We start from the raw sequence: 20565 nt of genomic DNA, 5'->3' as shown, positions 1-20565 counted from the left end.
ACTTACCAGTGAGTCAACAGATTGCTGTCCAACACACTGAGTGTTAACTTCCAAGGCGAGTCCAGACGGCAAGAAGCAACACTCAGTAAGAAGATGCCAACATTCCTTTTAACTTCAAAGCAAATTCCAAGTAACAAAAGGATGAAGCGCAGGATTGTTAGCTACTTAAATATTCATTTTCCTTCATAAGCAGCTTGCAGGGGCAGAGAGGGATAGGGAGACAGACTTTGGATCCAAGTCTTAAGCAAGACCCCGATTCACCGCTGAAATTCCACCTTCAGACTGATGCAGCTATTTGTAAATTCAAAGCCAGCTGTAGATAATCTTCTAGGACACAGATCCAAGGATGGAGAAAGCTTTCGGAATTGGGGTGTGGGGCGAGAACAGCAAGGAATTCACCCAGTTTGGAAATCCCCTAACCATTACAAGCCAGGCACAACCCCTCTTGACATTTCACCTTGGCTTGTAATGCTTGGCCCCAGCCCTCTCATCTGGCAGCTTCCCTCCTTTCCAGCTTTCTCATACTTTCCAAAACATACCAAGTTAAGGGGGGAAAGGGGGGAAGCAGCTATGGGGAAAGCTGAACTACCAAAGGCTGCTTCTAAGCTGTCTCAAATTCTGTTGTTACATGCCACCCCAATGTCCACAGCAGTGCAAGGTTCCAGGGAGTTCCAGGTGCTTGCCCAGGGTCTGTGATTCCTTTTGGAAAAATGAGGCACAGCAGGGACTGTGGTGTCTTTAGGATATATATCATTTATATACAGATATAGACAACCTGAAGGGACGCGGGTGGCGCTGTGGGTTAAACCACAGAGCCTAGGACTTGCTGATTAAAAGGTTGGCGGTTCGAATCCCCATGACGGGGTGAGCTCCCATTGCTCGGTCCCTGCTCCTGCCCACCTAGCAGTTCGAAAGCATGTCAAAGTGCAAGTAGATAAATAGGTACCACTCTGGTGGGAAGGTAAACAGTGTTTCTGTGCGCTGCTCTGGTTCACCAGAAGTGGCTTAGTCATGCAGGCCACATGACCCAGAAGCTGTACGCCGGCTCCCTTGGCCAATAAAGCGAGATGAGCGCCGCAACCCCAGAGTCGGCCACAACTGGACCTAATGGTCAGGGGTCCGTTTACCTTTACCTTTATAGACAACCTGAGCCTACAGTGGAGGGGTACACAGCATCAACACCCCAGCTTTGCTGCAGAGAGGTGCAGATTTAGATGAAGAGATCAGTTTTTGCAAAACTCTTTTGGTTGCCCTCCATCACAACTTGCAAACTTGGAAAAGTATGGGAAAGGGAGGAGAGGAGAGAAACTGGCAGCCAAGTGGGATGATGGCAGGCAAGCTTCCCCGGGCTGGGTTTTTCTAAGCCCAGCCAATTCAGAATGGATATGGGTGAGTTTCGCTGCTCTCTATGGTTGCAGAAAGATAAATGCTGTATCAAATGCAAAGTTTGAAATTTTGTTCTATTTTTACTTTTATGAATTATTCAGTAGCATTGGTGTTGTTGTTTTTTAAAAAAATGCAAAGCAGCAATTTATCCCTGGAAATGGATAGGACTCAACAAAGGGGTGTGTGAGAGATGAATATAGGAGGTTATTCATTTATTTACATGTTGGTCTCACTTTTCCAACACAGATGTGGTCCTCGGAGCAGCTTACAATCGCAGTCAGGAAATTTACATAATAGAACCAAATGTAATCTGTCAATAAAGAAGTTCAAAAATCTACATAATGCAGAAATAACCAGAGACTATAAAACCAGATGGAGAATCATTAAACATATTAAGCAAGATGTAAGAGGGTTATCCCAAAAACCTTAGGAGAGAATGTTCTCATTTTCAGTCACCCTTACGTGCCTTTAAGTGACATCATCATATGGCCACATGATTTGACTACTTAATGTGATGTCATCCCATTCAGTATTGTTGGAACACTCTGATTTGACAGAATCATGCATGGGACTAATTCAGGAAGGAGTTAAAAGCAGTAACTGGGAAACTTAATATGCTGAACCTGCTTTGTTGTTGTTGTTTAGTCGTTTAGTCGTGTCCGACTTTTCGTGACCCCATGGACCAGAGCACGCCAGGCACTCCTGTCTTCCACTGCCTCCCGCAGTTTGGTCAGACTCATGTTCGTAGCTTCAAGAACACTGTCCAACCATCTCGTCCTCTGTCGTCCCCTTCTTCTTGTGCCCTCAACCTTTCCCAACATCAGGGTCTTTTCCAGGGAGTCTTCTCTTCTCATGAGGTGGCCAAAGTATTGGAGCCTCAGCTTCACAATCTGTCCTTCCAGTGAGCACTCAGGGCTGATTTCCTTAAGAATGGATACGTTTGATCTTCTTGCAGTCCATGGGACTCTCAAGAGTCTCCTCCAGCACCATAATTCAAAAGCATCAATTCTTCGGCGATCAGCCTTCTTTATGGTCCAGCTCTCACTTCCATACATCACTACTGGGAAAACCATGGCTTTAACTATACGGACCTTTGTTGGTAAGGTGATGTCTCTGCTTTTTAAGATTCTGTCTAGGTTTGCCATCGCCTTTCTCCCAAGGAGCAGGCGTCTTTTAATTTCGTGACTGCTGTCACCATCTGCAGTGATCATGGAGCCCAAGAAAGTAAAATCTCTCACTGCCTCCATTTCTTCCCCTTCTATTTGCCAGGAGGTGATGGGCCCAGTGGCCATGATCTTCGTTTTTTTGATGTTGAGCTTCCGACCATATTTTGCGCTCTCCTCTTTCACCCTCATTAAAAGGTTCTTTAATTCCTCCTCACTTTCTGCCATCAAGGTTGTGTCATCTGCATATCTGAGGTTGTTGATATTTCTTCCAGCGATCTTAATTCCGGCTTGGGATTCATCCAGCCCAGCCTTTCACATGATAAATTCTGCATATAAGTTAAATAAGCAGGGAGACAATATACAGCCTTGCCGTACTCCTTTCCCAATTTTGAACCAATCAATTGTTCCATATCCAGTTCTAACTGTAGCTTCTTGTCCCACATAGAGATTTCACAGGAGACAGATGAGGTGATCAGGTACTCCCATTTCTTTAAGAACTTGCCATAGTTTGCTGTGGTCAACACAGTCAAAGACTTTTGCATAGTCAATGAAGCAGAAGTAGATGTCTTTCTGGTACTCTCTAGCTTTCTCCATAATCCAGCGCATGTTTGCAATTTGGTCTCTGGTTCCTCTGCCTCTTCGAAATCCAGGTTGCACTTCTGGGAGTTCTCGGTCCACATACTGCTTAAGCCTGCCTTGTAGAATTTTAAGCATAACCTTGCTAGCGTGTGAAATGAGTGCAGTTGTGTGGTAGTTGGAGCATTCTTTGGCACTTCCCTTCTTTGGGATTGGGATGTAGACTAATCTTCTCCAATCCTCTGGCCACTGCTGAGTTTTCCAAATTTGCTGGCATATTGAGTGTAGCACCTTAACAGCATCATCTTTAAAAATTTTAAATAGTTCAGCTGGAATATCATCACTTCCACTGGCCTTGTTATTAGCAATGCTTTCTAAGGCCCATTTGACTTCACTCTCCAGGATGTCTGGCTCAAGGTCAGCAACCACACTACCTGGGGTATACGAGACATCCATTTCTTTCTGGTATAGTTCCTCTATGTATTCTTGCCACCTCTTCTTGATGTCTTCTGCTTCTGTTAGGTCCTTTCCACGTTTGTCTTTTATTATGGAAATCTTTGTACAAAATGTTCCTTTCATATCTCCAATTTTCTTGAACAGATCTCTGGTTTTTCCCATTCTATTGTTTTCCTCTATTTCTTTGCATTGCTCGTTTAAGAAGGCCTTCTTGTCTCTCCTTGCTATTTTTTGGAAATCTGCATTCAATTTCCTGTATCTTTCACTATCTCCCTCGCATTTTGCTTGCCTTCTCTCCCCCGCTATTTGTAAGGCCTCGTTGGACAGCCACTTTGCTTTCTTGCATTTCCTTTTCAGTGAGATGGTTTTAGTTGCTGCCTCCTGTATAATGTTACGAGCCTCCATCCATAGTTCTTCAGCCACTCTGTCCACCAAATCTAAATCCTTAAACCTGTTCCTCACTTCCACTGTGTATTCATAAGGGATTTGACTTAGATTGTATCTTACCGGCCCAGTGGTTTTTCCTACTTTCTTCAGTTTAAGCTTGAATTTTGCTATAAGAAGCTGATGATCTGAGCCACAGTCAGCTCCAGGTCTTGTTTTTGCTGACTGTATAGAGCTTCTCCATCTTTGGCTGCAGAGAATATAATCAATCTGATTCCGATGCTGCCCATCTGGTGATGTCCATGTGTAGAGTCGTCTCTTGTGTTGTTGGAAAAGAGTGTTTGTGATGACCAGCTTGTTCTCTTGGCAGAACTCTATTAGCCTTTGCCCTGCAGTTGCCAGCAAAACAGGATTATTTGTATAGTCTAAGTGTTTCTAGAGAGAGAAATTTACCTCGTGAAAGCTCTTTTTTAATGCCAAAAATAAAAAGAGAATATTTGGCACAGCTGTATGTATGAAAATTCTGTCTAATATTTAAACAAAACACTTTTCGCACACAATATTCAGAAATAAGGGTAGATGCTGATGAGATCAGGAAGCACTTTACAAACTCTATTCCGTCAACAGTGGCTCCGAAAAATTTTACACATCACTTGGGAAGACAGGTGAACTAATGCCAGTGTACTGGAAGAAGCAAAGATCACTAGTGTCAAAGCAATGATTCTTCAACATCAACTTCATTGGACTGGTCATGGTGTTTGGATGCCTGATTATCGTCTTCCAAAGCAACTACTCTATTCCAAACTTAAAAATGGAAAGCGTAATGCCGGTGGTCAACAAAAGAGGTTTAAAAACTCTCTCAAGGCAAATCTTTAAAACTGTAGTATAAACACAGACAACTGGGAAACACTGGCCTGCGAGCGCTCCAGTTGGAGAACAACCTTTACCAAAGGTGTCATGGGTTTTGAAGACGCTCAAACTCAAGATGCAAGGGAGAAACACACTAAGAGGAAGGCACCCTTGGCAAACCCTCACCGTGATCAGCTCCCACCCGGAAACCTATGTCCCCACTTTGGAAGGATGTGTGGATCCAGAATTGGCCTCCACAGTCACTTACGGACTCACTGTTAAGACCGTGTTTATGGAAGACAATTTTACTCGGCTACAAGTTTTCGCCGAAGAAGAAGGAGAAGATTCAATTCCCACAAGTTAAAAGCAGAGCCGCAGCATGGAGAGAACCTTTCTTGGGAAGCAGGACTGAGAAATTAAAAGCTCTTTCTGTACCAGATTGTCCTGGCACAAAGAGAACTTCTAAGCTCTCTGCCTTGCTTCCCAAGCAAGACCTGGGGGGCTTCCATGAGACCTCACGGGAATTTGAATGACCCTGTGAGATCTCGTGAGAGCATCCTGAGATTTTCAGAGCTGGCACACCAGTTCCCAAAGCCTAGATGTGCTCACATGGTGGTTGCTTTCCAAGTATTTGAGTATTTTTGCATATACAGTGGTACCTTGGGTTACATACGCTTCAGGTTACAGACTCCGCTAACCCAGAAATAGTGCTTCAGGTTAAGAACTTTGCTTCAGGATAAGAACAGAAATCATGCTCCGGCAGCACGGCAGCAGCAGGAGGCCCCATTAGCTAAAGTGGTGCTTCAGGTTAAGAACAGTTTCAGGTTAAGTGCGGACCTCTGGAACGAATTAAGTACTTAACCTGAGGTACCACTGTACACATAACCCTTGGAACAGAACCCTTGCATAAGACACGACTGTACTGTATTTTTAAAGCAGACTTATAACCATATGGCTTATAATTATAATTATAATTATAATTATAATTATTATTTAAGTAGAATTACCTTTATTTTGCTCATGGCAATTTGTTTGAGCAGGCAGTTCTGCCTTCGCAAATGATATGGGCATACTTTGTCCATCACTGGATTTTTCTATTTGTTGTGGACAGACTTCCAGTAATATGAACAAACTATACAAAACATACACGTGCAGATCATTCAGTAAATGAGTCTAATCAAGATGTTTGTACGACATGGGGCTAGCCAGATTGGATGCCCTGCTTTTAAATTATTAGGCAACCGCAACAGTTTTGCAACTGCAAAAGAGTTCCTCTCATGGGGAAGAGGGCAGAATAAGACTTCTGTGGTTGGGATGTTATGGAACGTTCGTATTTTGGGAGTTCTGCCCATAATGCACAGTAAATGTAAAGCCTGTCCATATTCTTTATTGCCGTGAATTATTTCTCATAAGGATAATATCCCAGTGGAACACAGTAAATGTCACATAAATATGAAGCAGTTTCACGTTATGTATATAATTGTCAAATTGCACGCACGCATCCTGTACATTTCCAGTACGTAAACATTTGCTTAGAAAAAAGAAAATCCATAATGTTATGCAGTTTAGAGTGGCATTTTTTTCTCCAGCACTTGTAACGTTTTACTTTTTGGCTGCATATTTTTTAAAAATAAGCTTAGCTCTGTCGTTTTTAGAGGACTTTCTAGCGCCATGGTTTTTAGAAGCTTGTTTAGTGGCTGCCATGGCAACCGTTACCAACTGTTATGATTAGGAAAGATGATATCTTTGGAGATGATTTGGAAAAATTGTGAGGCATCAAAGACTCAGATGCATGGAGTCTCCAAATTCATGATTAGATTATCTGCTAAATCCAGGGGTAATCTTTCCAAGCCTGTCTCAGGAGACCAATATTATGGTTTTATTAAAATGCCTACATCTGAGGTGCCTTCACTGCCAGTTTGCAAACCTTTTCGTATACATACAACATTATTATATTACATTATATTATAAACTACTACAACTAATAATAATAATGTTACATATAAATTATTTTATGATGATGATGATGATGATTTATTGACTTTATATACCACTCTATACCCAGAAGTCTCAGGGCGGTTCACAGAACAAAATCAAAATATAAAACCACAAAATATATAATCAAAATAAAAACAACAACCCACTATCCCCCCTCCCCCCAAAAACCCCCCACATTTTAAAAGGGCATAGGATGTTAATCAAATCAACCAAAACCCTGGTGAAAAACGAATGCTTTTACCTGGCGCCTAAAAGTGTATAATGAAGGTGCCAGGCGAACTTCCATGGGGAGACCATTCCACCGATGGGGAGCCACTGCAGAGAAGGCCCATTCTCTTGTTGCCATCCTCTGGACCTCTCAAGGAAGAGGCACATGAAGAAGGGCCTCAGAAGTTGATCTGAGGATCCGGGTAGGTTCATATCGAAAGAGGCAGTCCTTGAGGTATTGCGGTCCTGAGCCACTTAAGGCTTTATAGGTTAAAACCAGCACTTTGAATTGGGCTCAGAAACTAAATGTCTGTGGGAGAGACAAATAGGGAGTGGGAAAATCAAATCCAGGAATGTATTTACATCTGTGCAAATATCTTTTTTAAGTCTCTCATTTTTTCATTATTATTTTTTAAGTATTCACCAGAGGACAACCTGAGCTTAGGATGGGAGATAAATTCATTTGATTGGCATTTTAATTTGAACCTGCCTAATCCTTCTTGATCCAAAACATGAATCAAAGTGCAGCTGATCTTCAAAATTCTCACTTCTCTGAATTTTGTGATGTAGTTCTCCATCCAAAAAAAGTACACAAAAATGTGTGTATTAATGGGAAGTGTGCACAAATCTCTACATTGCTAAGCAGTTATGTAGAAAAATGCATCAAAAGGAAACTCAGAAGGGAGGGATTTGAGGAAGTCAACCAAGATGTTTAAAAGGTTGGATTTGTGAAGAATTAAGTTTGTTGTTATTTTTTTCTGTTTATTGTTCCCCCTTTTTTTCTGTCTTCATTTTTCTTTTTCTTTTTCTGTTTTTGTGTATCATTTTGCTTTGTGGTTTGTGTTATCACTGTGGAAAATTTAATAAAATTTGTTTTTTAAAAAAGAGAAATGCATCAAAGCAGGACACTACCCAACTTGAACAGGGTCAGACAGGGTCTAGAATTGCGAGCCTCAGAAACAAACAGTTTGAGCATGCACAGCGTGCAAAACCTTTTTTCAAAAAATCATCTCAATCATCCTCATCCATTTTAAAAATGGTAGGAGTAAAAAAAGAAAAAGAAATAAATTGTTTTTCCAACCTGGACACAGATGGGTGGAAGCTCCTGGCCACAGAAATACTTTTGGACTGAGATTGGCTGAGTGCTCCAGAGACCTTATTGGCCAGAGAATGGGCGATTGACATAAATGTCTCCCTGAGCCTCTCTAAATTCACTTGTTCAACAGCGGCTGCAATGGTTGCCAATTTGTTTTCAGGCACAATTCATAGAATCATACATAGAGTTGTAGATTTGGAAGGGGCCCCAAGGGTCATCTAGTCTAATTCCCTGAAATGCAGGAATCTTTTGCCCAAGGTGGGGCTCAAACCCACAACCCTGAGATTAAGACTTTCACGCTGTACTGACTGAGCTATCCAGCTATGCCTACTTGAAACATTGGTGACTACCTTTAAAATCCTATTTTGCTTGGATCCAGGATATTTGAAGGACCAGAATGCCTGCTCCATATTATGGAAGTCTTCTTCTGCATCCTGTGTATGTCAGACCCACAATTTATTGAGAGAAGGAAAGGCCCTCTTTGTGGAGGAACCCAGATCACAGTAATAGTGATACAGCCTATTACCAGTATTTCTACCCATGTTTACAAGACTGAAGCAAGCTTCAGTGCTCGCTGTGGGATTTACTCCCTTCTGCATAGGTTTGCAATCAAACACTTTATTCAGGAGAAATTCCCATCCAAATTAAAGCGTTTCAACCCCCAATCGAAAGCGTGAAATATTCAGAGCACTATTCATTAATTCCCACCAGGCCATTCAGATATATTAGGCTGCAAGGATTCTTTTTTTCCCTTTACTGTCAGAAAAGCAAAATCAGATGAGGAAAAATGTGGTTTAGTGTTACTTGCAAAAGATCCAGAATAATAGTTGAATCATGCCTGTTCTTGTCTTCTCTTGCACAATTGTTCCTTGCATATCAAGTGCATCTCTTCCTTCCTCCCCTTCCCCATACCATTTATTTCCAGGAACCTCTAATGAAGTACATCTTGAGTTTCCTTTTCATGGCTAATGAGGAGACAACAAGAATTTGACTAATACTAGTACAATTACTGAAGCAGTGAAGCGTGCATCCCTGATTAGATGTGATAATTTGCAAGGCTGGGCTCTTCACATTAAGTTTGCAAACAGTTTAAAAATCGCTTCCCCCTATTTATCCAGCTAATCTCTGTTAATGACTCCCAACCCCAAAAAGGAAAGAGAAAATGTCTTTAAAATCCTATATTTCATTCAGGAAACTTGCAAATGGAGCAGAAGTGGAACTTGTGGGAAATCTATTTCTGAGGATTTTCCAGTGAAGGGACACAGCTGGCTTTTCACCAGGCTTCAATATTCATAACCGCTTGAAAACAACAGACATGCTCCCAGACACAAGCACATGGGTGTACACAAATGCTCTTACATTAATCTACTTCTGGTTGTAAAAATTACTTTATTAAATGGATATTGAGATTGAATGCCCCTACTTACAAAATCTCTGTGTAAAATCAGATGTACCTGACATTGACTCCAGTTCAATGTAAAAAATATATATGAAAGGATTATTGTCTGTAGAACAGGAGTTCAATTTTGTGAGGTGTCAGCTGGGATCTGTGAAGATCCTTGATGATGATTCTATGGGGTCTCTCAATCTTCTAGTCTTTAACTAACAGGGATGCAGTGGTGCTGTGGTCTAAAGCACCGAGCCTCTTGGACTTCCCGATCATAAGGTCAGCAGTTTGAATCTGCGCAATGGAGTGAGTTCCCATTACTCTGTCCCAGCTTCTGCCAACCTAGCAGTTTGAAAGCATACCAGCGCGAATAGATAAATATTATTATTATTTATTGAATTTATATACCGCCCTATACCTGGGGGTACTGCTGTCGCAGGATAGTAAACAGTGTTTCTGTGCACTCTAGCTTCTGTCACGGTGTCCTGTTGCACCAGAAGCAGTTTAGTCCTGCTGGCCAGATGACCCAGAAAGCTGTCTGTGGACAAACACTGGCTCCCTCGGCCTGAAAGTGGAAATGAGCGCCACACCCCATAGTTGAATTTGACTTTGTCTTTTCCTTTTTATCTAGTCTTTAACTCATGTATTTTTTTCCCTTCCAGCTGGCTGGGAAAACTAACACTGAATGGTTAACACCTTATCTTAATTTCTGCATAAAGTGCTTATTGTGTCAATAAATGAGAATTTTTATCGTATCGAAGACATTTAGACTCTCAGTACTGCAGGTATGCAGTGTTTCACTCCCTCCATTCATGTCTCACTCATCCTGCTGCCCTCTTAGTAATATCTTCATTTAAAAAGCAGGGGACATGTGACTTTCAAATACCATTGAACAACCTGCCTCTTTTTGTAGATAAATACATGGTGTGTGAAGTGGCATAGGTTGGGGAGAAAGTTGTGCATATTTTAATATTCAGTTGATGTCAAAATACAGCAGGGGGGGGGATCTTCTTTATTGACATTGAAGCCAACATTTATTGAAGAAGAAGAAGAGTTTGGATTTGATATCCCACTTTATCACTACCCTAAGGAGTCTCAAAGCGGCTAACATTCTCCTTTCCCTTCCTCCCCCGCAACAAACACTCTGTGAGGTGAGTGGGGCTGAGAGACTTCAGAGAAGTGTGACTAGCCCAAGGTCACCCAGCAGCTGCATGTGGAGGAGCGGGGACGCGAACCCGGTTCCCCAGATTAGGAGTCTACCGCTCTTAACCACTATACCACACTGGCTCTCTATTGACCACTTGCTTTGATCTCCTGCAAAAGGAAACCCAAAAACATTTTTTTAAATCTTAATATATTGCCTGCATAGAAAACAAGGTGCATATTTGACAGGCAAGTGTGATACTGTTCCTCCCCACCTCCCCCTCAGTCTGTCTGCATCTTCATGAGACAGGAGATTTTCTTTTCTTTTCCATGACAACTTTGCAAGACTGACAGATACCATTTTCAGATCTTACTTGCTTTTCTTCAGAGGCAACGTGTATGCTTTCAACAGTCACTCAGATCTGAAACAGGTAATTCACCCTCGTACCTGCCAGAGAGGCCTTTGAAGCCTCAGGCAATGATTTGTGTCAGATTTCAAACACTAAAGCAGGATCAGATCTTGATGGTTGTGACTTGGGACATGATCTTACCAACACGTCTGGGTAAGTGGGCATATCGGGGCTTCTCTTAACCGCTTGGCTACAATAGCCACTTTTGCTGCCTCCCTTTCTGTTAACTAACCTTGCTCCTCTGTCGTTAGCAGCAACCTGACGGATCAGCATTTAGCTGAGCAAAGACTTCACTGGCATGGAAATAAAGCTGAAGAGAAAATATTTGTTGTTGTTGTTTAGTCGTTTAGTCATGTCCGACTCTTCGTGACCCCATGACTAGGCACTCCTGTCTTCCACTGCCTCCCACAGTTTGGTCAGACTCATGTTTGTGGCTTCGAGAACACTGTCCAACCATCTCGTCCTCTGTCGTCCCCTTCTCCTTGTGCCCTCCATATTTCCCAACATCAGGGTCTTTTCCAGGGAGTCTTCTCTTCTCATGAGGTGGCCAGAGTATTGGAGCCTCAGCTTCATGATCTGTCCTTCCAGTGACCACTCAGGGCTGATTTCCTTAAGAATGGATGCGTTTGATCTTCTTGCAGTCCATGGGACTCTCAAGAGTCTCCTCCAGCACCATAATTCAAAAGCATCAATTCTTCGGCGATCAGCCTTCTTTATGGTCCAGCTCTCACTTCCATACATTCCATACAAGAGAAAATATAATTTGTGTTATTTCTTCATTGCAGGATACCATTGGGAGTACGGACATTGGGGCCAGAATATGCTGATTGTGGCAATCATAGCAACCACCGGTGCTATTTTTTCTGGGGAAAGAGGTGCTGGAACTCACTGTGAACACCTCCCTTGTTGTCTTAGAATGGCAATGGTGCCCACCTGAGAGGTGCCAGAACTGAGTTCCGGCAGGGGAAAATGCTCTGGCAACCACACAGTCACTTGGTTCCCTTCAGGTTCTGGTCCCAGGGCCAGTTTCTGAGGGAAACAGGGTAGCAGGCCGTGTGGTGGGGCAGCGGCCCTCACGTCATCTCCTGACAGTGGAGTTGTTACTGCTTCTTCAGGGAGTTAGGGGACTACACCTCAATACCTACCCTTCCCAATTAGCAAAGAATTACATCTGTTCCCTAAAAGTCGATGGGTAGATCACTGCAGAATCTGAGCCATAGGAGAGATCTCGAGGGAAAGAATCCTATCATTGCTGCCGGGACAAGAAAAACTAGGAAGACGAGACGCATGAGCCACATCAACGGAATGGAATCCTAGCATTGCTGCTTGGTGTGAGATGTGCAAGGAAGAGATCTCAACAGAAGAAAGGAAAAACTGGTATGGGGTGATCCTTGTTTCAAACATGAGTTTGACACTCTTCCTCTCAGCTGTGCAGGGCAAGGAAGGCACTTCTGCAATCCTTCCTTTAGGACAGGGATGGGGAATATGTGGTCCTCCAAATATTGATGGACTACATCTCCCATCTTCCCTCGCCATTGGCAATATTGGCTGGGGCAAATCAAAGGAGGAGCCCAACAACATCTGTTTGTTCTCCCTGACATGGTCTTCTTCGAGTTTCTAAGAAGGAGGGGGAAAAGCCAGACTGCTTTCCACTCGGTTAATGTGTATCCTTACTTTAAATAACACTGAAATAACCAAGCCACAAAGGGGAAGGGAGGCATGGTATTTCCCCCACAAAATCACGACTCCCTGGCCCCAGCCCTCTTATGTACCCATTTATGTCTATGATCTACGCAGCCCACCTAGTAGAAAGAGACCTACTGGCCTGAGCTTTTAAGCACTTTGAAGTGCCAGCACGAAGTGGCATCCTCAACCGGTTACTTTGCCCGCTGTAAGGAAGAGAGGAAAAACACTTGACGGTTACCTAGCAACTGCCAAACACCCTCCCAACCTGGAACAGCAAGGCAACCAGTTGCCAGTGCCATGCAGATTGCAGGGTGCTGTCTGGCTCATTGCCCGCCAGTGTGTAAGGAGTGCTGTTCTGCTCACATGGTGCTCCCTGCAGCCCTTGCCCCCATGAACACAATGGCAAGGCCAGCTTCTTTTGAATGTTCTATAAGGGCTAAGTGTGCACAAGTCAGGGAGTTTGCAAATTTGTGGTGGCAGGCTCTTCCTCAAATCCACACGCACTCATGGGAACATCTGTTTGCTCCACGCTGCCAGTTTAATGCCCCACCCAAACCTCCCCACCACCATGTGTATTCCTTTAACTCAAATACAGAGTCTGAAAAGTGATTTCCCTTCATGCAGAAGATCTCGAGGTGCAGCAAAGCACTCTGGGACAAAGCAGCAACAGTTAGAAAATGCAGTTCTCGTGGCAAGTAACATTACAGGTGCCCTTTCCACAAAATCAGAAACTGTGAGGGGTGGGCGTATAGAGGGAGAGCAGGATTGCATATACTGTATAATCAGCACCTGCAGGCTTTACATGTCCCAGGTCTCTGTGCATCCAACGGAAGCTTCCCTTCCAGGGCTAAAAGAACCTCCCCCTTTAATGCGGAGGCTGCTTTTATTGGCGGCAAGGAAGGAAAAGGGCTAAAAACTCATACAACACAGTCCTGATACAGGAGCAATGACTGCTCCCCACATTAAACGGGGGGCGCCCTTTGCGTGGACGCAGGCAGCGCCTGGACCATGTGCGGCTCCATTAGCACAGGCTTGGCTTCGCCTTCCCCCAGGTGGGATACCTGGAAGTCTCCGCCTACCTCAGTCAGTTGTCCAATCCCGCCTGGGGAAGCGTTGCCAAGGTGACCAGGCTAGGTAGGGGAGGGACTACCTGCCCACACAATAGAGGGAGGATCTTACCTGGGAATCTTCAGTTGGCTCCAGAGCTTCTCCCACCCTACCCACCCTCAGTTAAGATTTATTTTGCAGGTTAACAGGTATGCGAGCACTGCTACGTCAAGGTCACTGTTGAAGGGCCGGAAAGGAATTCCCCTGCATTGGCAGGTTTTGCCTTTCCTGTAGCAAAACGTCACAACTTTGGCGGTATCAAACCTTGGGCGAAATCCTTTAGTCTATCTTCCTGTATGGGGGGGGACGTGCAGCAGTGACCCACGCCCCCTTCCTCTTTGCGGCGGCGATACCAGGGTTCCCCGTTAAAGGGGTTTGTGAGGGGAGGCTTTGACCATACGCTGAGAGGTTGTCATTGCCCTCCCCTGCAACGGCGGCGTAACAGGGGCGGCTATCTCTGTTTGAACATATGTTCTCCAGAGCCGGCCCAAACACATTGGATAATCCTGATGTTCCCCAGATCCCCGGCTGGGGACTGGGAGGGATAAACGCCCAATGCCTGAGCCAAGGTCTACCCACGTCTGAAATATAATAAAGTTGTGGCCAATTTAATCCAATAGCACTTTGTCTTGAGTCGTTATTCCACATGAGGGGGGGCCGCCCAGGGTTGGGGGGACTCCGCCTGTCCACGCAAACAATAATACGTTAAAAAGACCCAACCCAGAACACAACTTCAAGTGATGTAGTTAGCATTGTGTCTAGTGAGGGGGCCAATGAGAGGTGAGCATGCCACATGGGTCCTTCCCACAGCGCCCGATTTAGGGCAATGCAGGCAGTTGCCTTGCACAGGGCACTGAGCCAAGGGGCTTCAAAACTGAGAAGATCCATCGTTGAGAAGATCCATTTGGGGGCACCAAATTTTGACCTTGCTGAGTGTACCATATCACCAAAGATTACCAAAGTCTTCCCTGCCCCCCATTTTTATGGCACAGAACAGCATTTGCATTGAATACGGTGGTTTAATTTTTCAAGGCATACTTCAGCTATTCTCATGGTGGGCTATCTTAGCACACACTTTGGAAATCCTCGATCTAACTTCTGTGTTCCTCTGCGTATTTTCCTTAGAAGACGTTCTGCTCAACAGAAAAGGGTCTGGCTGTCGTTTAAGCCTGTTTGGAATCCCTGCACCAGGCACCAGCTTTTATTTATAAAATAGGTGCAAGATTCAGTAAGAACATTTGTGTCAACCATAGATAATTGCATTTGGCACATGGAAGAAGCCAGACAGTATACACTGGTGATGATATGCAATTATAGGGGATGGAATTCTTCGTGCATCTGGCAAGGAAGTTTTCTAATGCGCAGAAATTTTGATGGAGGTTGTTTGACTGAAGGCTGTTTGCAATCCAATGTGACATTCACATCAGTATGTATTCCTACTGGAGTACATAAATATGCACTCCAACGAGAACACATACAGATGTGAGTAAAGGGACTGAACATTTGGAATGTTCCCTTGATTTTTCTAGGAATAGTGGCTGTTGTCTATCAGGCTTTGTTTACTTTGCCAACGGCTTGTCATGAGTTCTCACAACAAAGGTTTTAGTTATAACCAGACCCAATAAATTGCACCAATGGTGTAATGATTTATACAAGAGCTGTGGGCTTATCCTGCTTTCTTCAATGCCTCACCCACTAGCTTCTCTTGTACCTCTCTGTACCCGTCAGAATGACCTTCATTTTTTCAAAATCTGGATCAAGTTATAAAACCTACCCAACTCCACAGTCTGAAGTAGGTGTTAAGGAAAAGATACAATCATCAGAAACAAAGTCATCAGAAAGCTCCTAAGATTAGATAAACAAATTATACATTGGCCATTGATTAGGGTTGCCATACATCCAGAATTTCCCGGACATGTTCGGTATTCAAATGGTGAAATTAACACCCAGGGGGGATTTTAAACAATTGGCAAAATATTTAGGTTTTTGCCAGCAAGTTTTGTGTTTAAGTATCACTGTTTGCCTCTTGTGGGTGAATTCCAAAAAGCTCAACAACTTTTGTGCCCGGATTTTTACTTCTTGAATTATGGCAACCCTACCATTGATAGCAAAGATCAAGATTCAGAAATGTAAAACAGAATGATTTGCCAGATACCTTTAAGGGTTCCAGTGCAAAAACAATGTCAAATAATAATAATAATAATAATAATAATAATAATAATAATTTATTTATACCCTGCCCATCTGGCTGAGTTTCCCCAGCCACTCTGGGCGGCTCCCAATCAAGTATTAAAAACAGTACAGCATTACATATTAAAAACTTCCCTGAACAGGGCTGCCTTAAGATGTCTTCTGAATGTCAGGTAGTTGTTTATCTCTTTGACATCTGATGGGAGGGCGTTCCACAGGGCGGGCGCCACTACCAAGAAGGCCCTCTGTCTGGTTCCCTGTAGCCTCACTTCTCGCAATGAGGGAACCGCCAGAAGGCCCTTGGCGCTGGATCTCAGTGTCCGGGCTGAACGATGGGGGTGGAGACGCTCCTTCAGGTATACAGGACCGAGGCCGTTTAGGGCTTTAAAGGTCAGCATCAACACTTTGAATCATGCTCGGAAACGTACTGGGAGACGTAAAAAACCAGGCAATGTGACTGGAGTCATTCAACCCATCCGTGTCTTGTCTTGTGAAAACCATCTTGCTTCTGGATCCTATACCTTTCTGGAACTTTGCACCAGGCCACTGAGAGCCACTGCTACAGGCAATATAGTTGCCAGTTCCTGGCTCCAAGACCTGTGGGTGTGACATCATTCTGATGCAAGAATGCAATTCCCCATGGAAACAAAGCATTCATGCCTACAATTGGTTCCATGGTCTGGGAGTAGGCAGACATCAAATGCCTGACATTGAAACCAGAACATTCAGAATTATTTAGGCAGCTTGGCACAATAATATTCAAAAGAAGTTTCATCAGTTTGTCCCAACTCTTGAACCAATATAGATGCTGTCTGAGAGTTGAAAACAAACAGATAAAGAAAACCAGCTGTGTATTGAACGTGGTGATAAACTAGAGGTTCTTCTGTCAACTGGCTTACACCAATAAAATTTCGGCCTAGAGATTATTCATGTTCGCTTGGGGAAGATAATCCAGTCCAATGCCTTTGTTTATTATGGGTCTGCCTTGAGGTGGGAAATCCCCATTCACTGGTGACTGAAGAGAGAGTGTTATTCAAGCCATGGAAAAAGTCAGTGGGTGTGCCGCCCATCTGTAAAAAAGCCCAGTTACAGCTATGTTGCTTGTTTAATGGAGATCCTTAAAATTAATAGCAGGGTAAGCCCATTTGACAAGGCACTAACTAGTTGTTCTTAAAACATTTTAGTCTGTTGTGTTTTTGTGTTGATTAGCATGTGGGGAGCCGATGTAAATTGCTTGAACTCTAAAGTTAAGTCTCTTGCCTCAGAAAACCTTACAGCTTAGGAGTTTATTTTCATACTCAAACGTTTAAAACAATTAACTCATTCATGGGAGAGGACTTTAAACTGAGCTCATCTGAGTTAAAAAATATATATACAAGAGTGTTATTCATGAGTGAGCTTGTTTTCCCTCCAAATCGTGGGTTGCTTGAAACCAAAAGCTGAAGGAAAACATTGCTCTTAAACTTAATATGCTACTAGCCAGTGGAAGTGGGTGCAATGCCACCAGATTTATCTTCCCCTGTCATTTCAAATGCACGCCTCACCCAGCCTATGCAACCCTTCCTGCCATTTCCATCCTGCTCTTTATTTATTTTTAAAATGTAAAGCCAGGTTTGTTTGTTTAGACAGGTAGCTTTCTGCCCTGCTCAAAATTATTATTATTTTTCTGGTGTATTGGGATTTGACAGGGATGAAGAAAAACATCAGCCATTTCTTCCCGTTGTCCTTACCTCATCTTCAGGAGAATGTTTGCAGCTGTCTCTAGCGCCATTCGAGGCAGTAATTCATCTCCAGATGCAGGCTAAAGCCTAAAAACCTGCTGACACAGACACTTGCAGTTGCTGATACCTTGACTTCTAGACAGGCATGTTTAATTTGTACAATGGCCTCAACTTAAGACTGCTATTCCCTTCTATAAAACCCCAAGGCAAATTCATTGCAGGGTAGACTTTACAATCAGGGGCAAAAACAAACAGTAACACTCCAAAGTCCCTGCCCTGGGTTTTTCTTTTCTCTTTTCTAGGTAGCCAGTTAAAACTGAGGTAGAAATGATTCATGAATTAACCAAGAGTTGACAGGGAGGGTACGACTTGAACCAATGGCTTCAAGTTACAAGAAAGGAGAGTGCGACTAAACCAGGCATAGGCAAACTCAGCCCTCCAGATGTTTTGAGACTACAGTTCCCATCATCGCTGACCACTGGTCCTGTTAGCTAGGGATGATGGGAGCCATAGTCCCAAAACATCTGGAGGGCCGAGTTTGCCTATGCCTGGACTAAACATACAAAAAACCTTTCTGACAATAAGAGCTGTTTGAAGTGGAACAGTCTCCCTCGGGAGGTTGTGGGCTCTTCTTCCCTGGAGGTTTTTAAGCAGAGGTTGGATGGACATCTGTCATGGATACTTTAGCTGAGATTCCTGCATTGCAGGGGGTTGGGCTAGAGGATCCTTGGTAACCCTTCCAACTCTACAATTCTAGTATTCTAGAATTTGCTGCCTTAAGCAGAGTCCAAATGACACCTCCATGCTGCTATGGTCAACACTTTCAAAAGTCTTGCTACCCCATTCCGATACCAATTCTTGCTTTCATCTATCCCTCTCCACCATCCCCACTAATGATGCTGCCGGAAGCAGGTTGAATCACTTGGCTGTGTTCAGTGCCAGATTTACATGTAAGCTAAACAAGCTATAGCTTAGGGCCCCACTCTCTTGGGGCCCCCAAAAAATGTAAAGGGGGGAAAAACTGGGTGTGCATTTCCAAAATATAAGATAAAAAACAAATGACTTTGATAAAATACATGTTTTGTTATGTGCAAATGGCTTTAGATACCTATTAGGTCCATAAATTACCATATAGCATATATTCAACACTAAAAAAACAGCGACAATTTGTTGTTGACAAAGGACAGCTGGACATATAAAGGGCCCCATTACTTTCAGTCGCCTAGGGCCTCATCAAACCTAAATCCGGCCCTGGCTGTGTTACAGGGCTGGCCCTAGGAGTTATACATTTATACATAAGTTTATGTGATGGTACATGGTGTTTCTATCCTACCTTTCATCACAGAAGATCTCAGGGCACCAAACAGCATTATAAAACACAATAAAAAGTTACCAAGAACATTCCATTAGAACAGCGGAAATAATAATTCAGTATATCACCCATCTGTCTCGGTGTGGGCTCATACCTGAAATGGCTGATGGGAAGAGAAAGTTATTCAGCTGGTGCCAAATATCAGGAAGGTGAGCAGCATCTTGCAAGGGTTCCCCAAGTGTGCACCCAACCTCCTTACGAAGGAGGAAGATACCAGTTTGTGTTGGTGGCAAGGGGGAAAAAGATATAAAAGGAGAATTCCTGGATGCTGAAATCCAAGTTTGAAGCAGGTACTCTTTGGTGAGAGAAGTCCAGCAAGTATTTGAAAACACAAAACATGCAGCAAAGTAAAGCATGGACACATAGGCTGTTAGACCTTTAAAATATGTCTTTCCGAGTGAGTTCCAAAATAGTGCCCTCTTCCCCTGCATAGGAAAAGACCACTAGTTTACACAGTTTAAAACGGTTTACTTACAAAGCCTTAAAAAGTCAGGTTCATATGCTTTTTTCCATACATCAATCAGAAAAGCCACACAGGCAGTAAAACTTGGTTTAGTTCTAAAGTGGTGAAAATTTCCAAATTATTGTTATAGGAACTCAAGAGAGGCTTGTTACAGCCATGTGGTCTGAGCAGCAGCAACCAGCACGGCAGGACAGTTTACTCTATGGCTTTAACCCCTTCATGGATTAATTAGACTTAAGCATGTTGGCTATATGAGGCTGGTTATCCCACAGTTTGTTCCCTCCAAAGCAGTGTGTGTGTGTGTGTCTTGACTAGACACACTTAGGCTATTAAGACATGACTTAGACTTTGTAAGCCACCTGTTGCACATGACACATGCCTCTTAAAGAGACAGGCCACTTTATAGTACTCTGTGTAAAGCAGCTATAGGTAAGCAGGCTGACATCATATTGGTCATAATACAATCAGTGTTCCATCTGCCTGCTGACTCAAATTCCTGCAGCAACTTCTGCTTTTCTGAAGAGAATGGAGCAAAACACGAGCCTGTGTAAGGAAAGTGGAAACCCATCAGCAAAGGATGTTTCCAAGCACAAACATAAATGTGCTTGGAGAGACCCTGATGTATCCTTTTAATGACTAGCTGTAACTCATTGCTTTTACTTTTACTTTAGTAAAAAAAGGGGGGTACTAAACCAGGGCAAGTGGCAGGAACAGCTGAAAACATACTTGCCCACTCTCCCTACGACCACCTAAGGGCTATGAACATCTGGAACAATCTGAAGCAGAGGGAAAGTGGGTACATGCTAATGTTTTTCAGTGATGTATTCCGCTTTTTATTACCATGGAACTTTTGAGACCGGGATGTGTTCCTTCACAAACAGTGGTTGCTATATTGGAAATGGGTCACATTATTTGAGATCTGGAATGATTTGTGTAATGCTAATCCAAGGGGGTTTAAACTTACTAAG

The 20565-nt window shown here is 43.3% G+C and overlaps 1 long non-coding RNA gene across 3 annotated transcripts; it reads right to left on the bottom strand.

The window, feature by feature from the left end:
* Positions 1-1581: 1581 nt before the first annotated feature.
* Positions 1582-16042, bottom strand: LOC308478261. Of its 3 annotated transcripts, XR_013986991.1 has the most exons (4): positions 16007-16042; positions 15626-15696; positions 12880-12947; positions 10792-11368 (listed from the first exon to the last, which is right to left on the bottom strand). It is a non-coding gene; the product is annotated as an uncharacterized lncRNA (long non-coding RNA). The 3 variants fall into 3 exon arrangements; XR_013986993.1 differs by lacking the exons at positions 15626-15696; positions 16007-16042 and adding an exon at positions 1582-1696 and having other exon boundaries at positions 11291-11368; positions 12880-13560; XR_013986992.1 differs by lacking the exon at positions 15626-15696 and having other exon boundaries at positions 10796-11368.
* Positions 16043-20565: the final 4523 nt, after the last annotated feature.

This window comes from Podarcis pityusensis (assembly GCF_964106645.2).
Source record: "Podarcis pityusensis genome assembly, chromosome: 5".
Lineage (NCBI taxonomy): Eukaryota > Metazoa > Chordata > Lepidosauria > Squamata > Lacertidae > Podarcis > Podarcis pityusensis.
The sequence above is the reverse complement of the archived record's forward strand: the minus strand, read 5'-3'. Positions and strand labels throughout refer to the sequence as shown.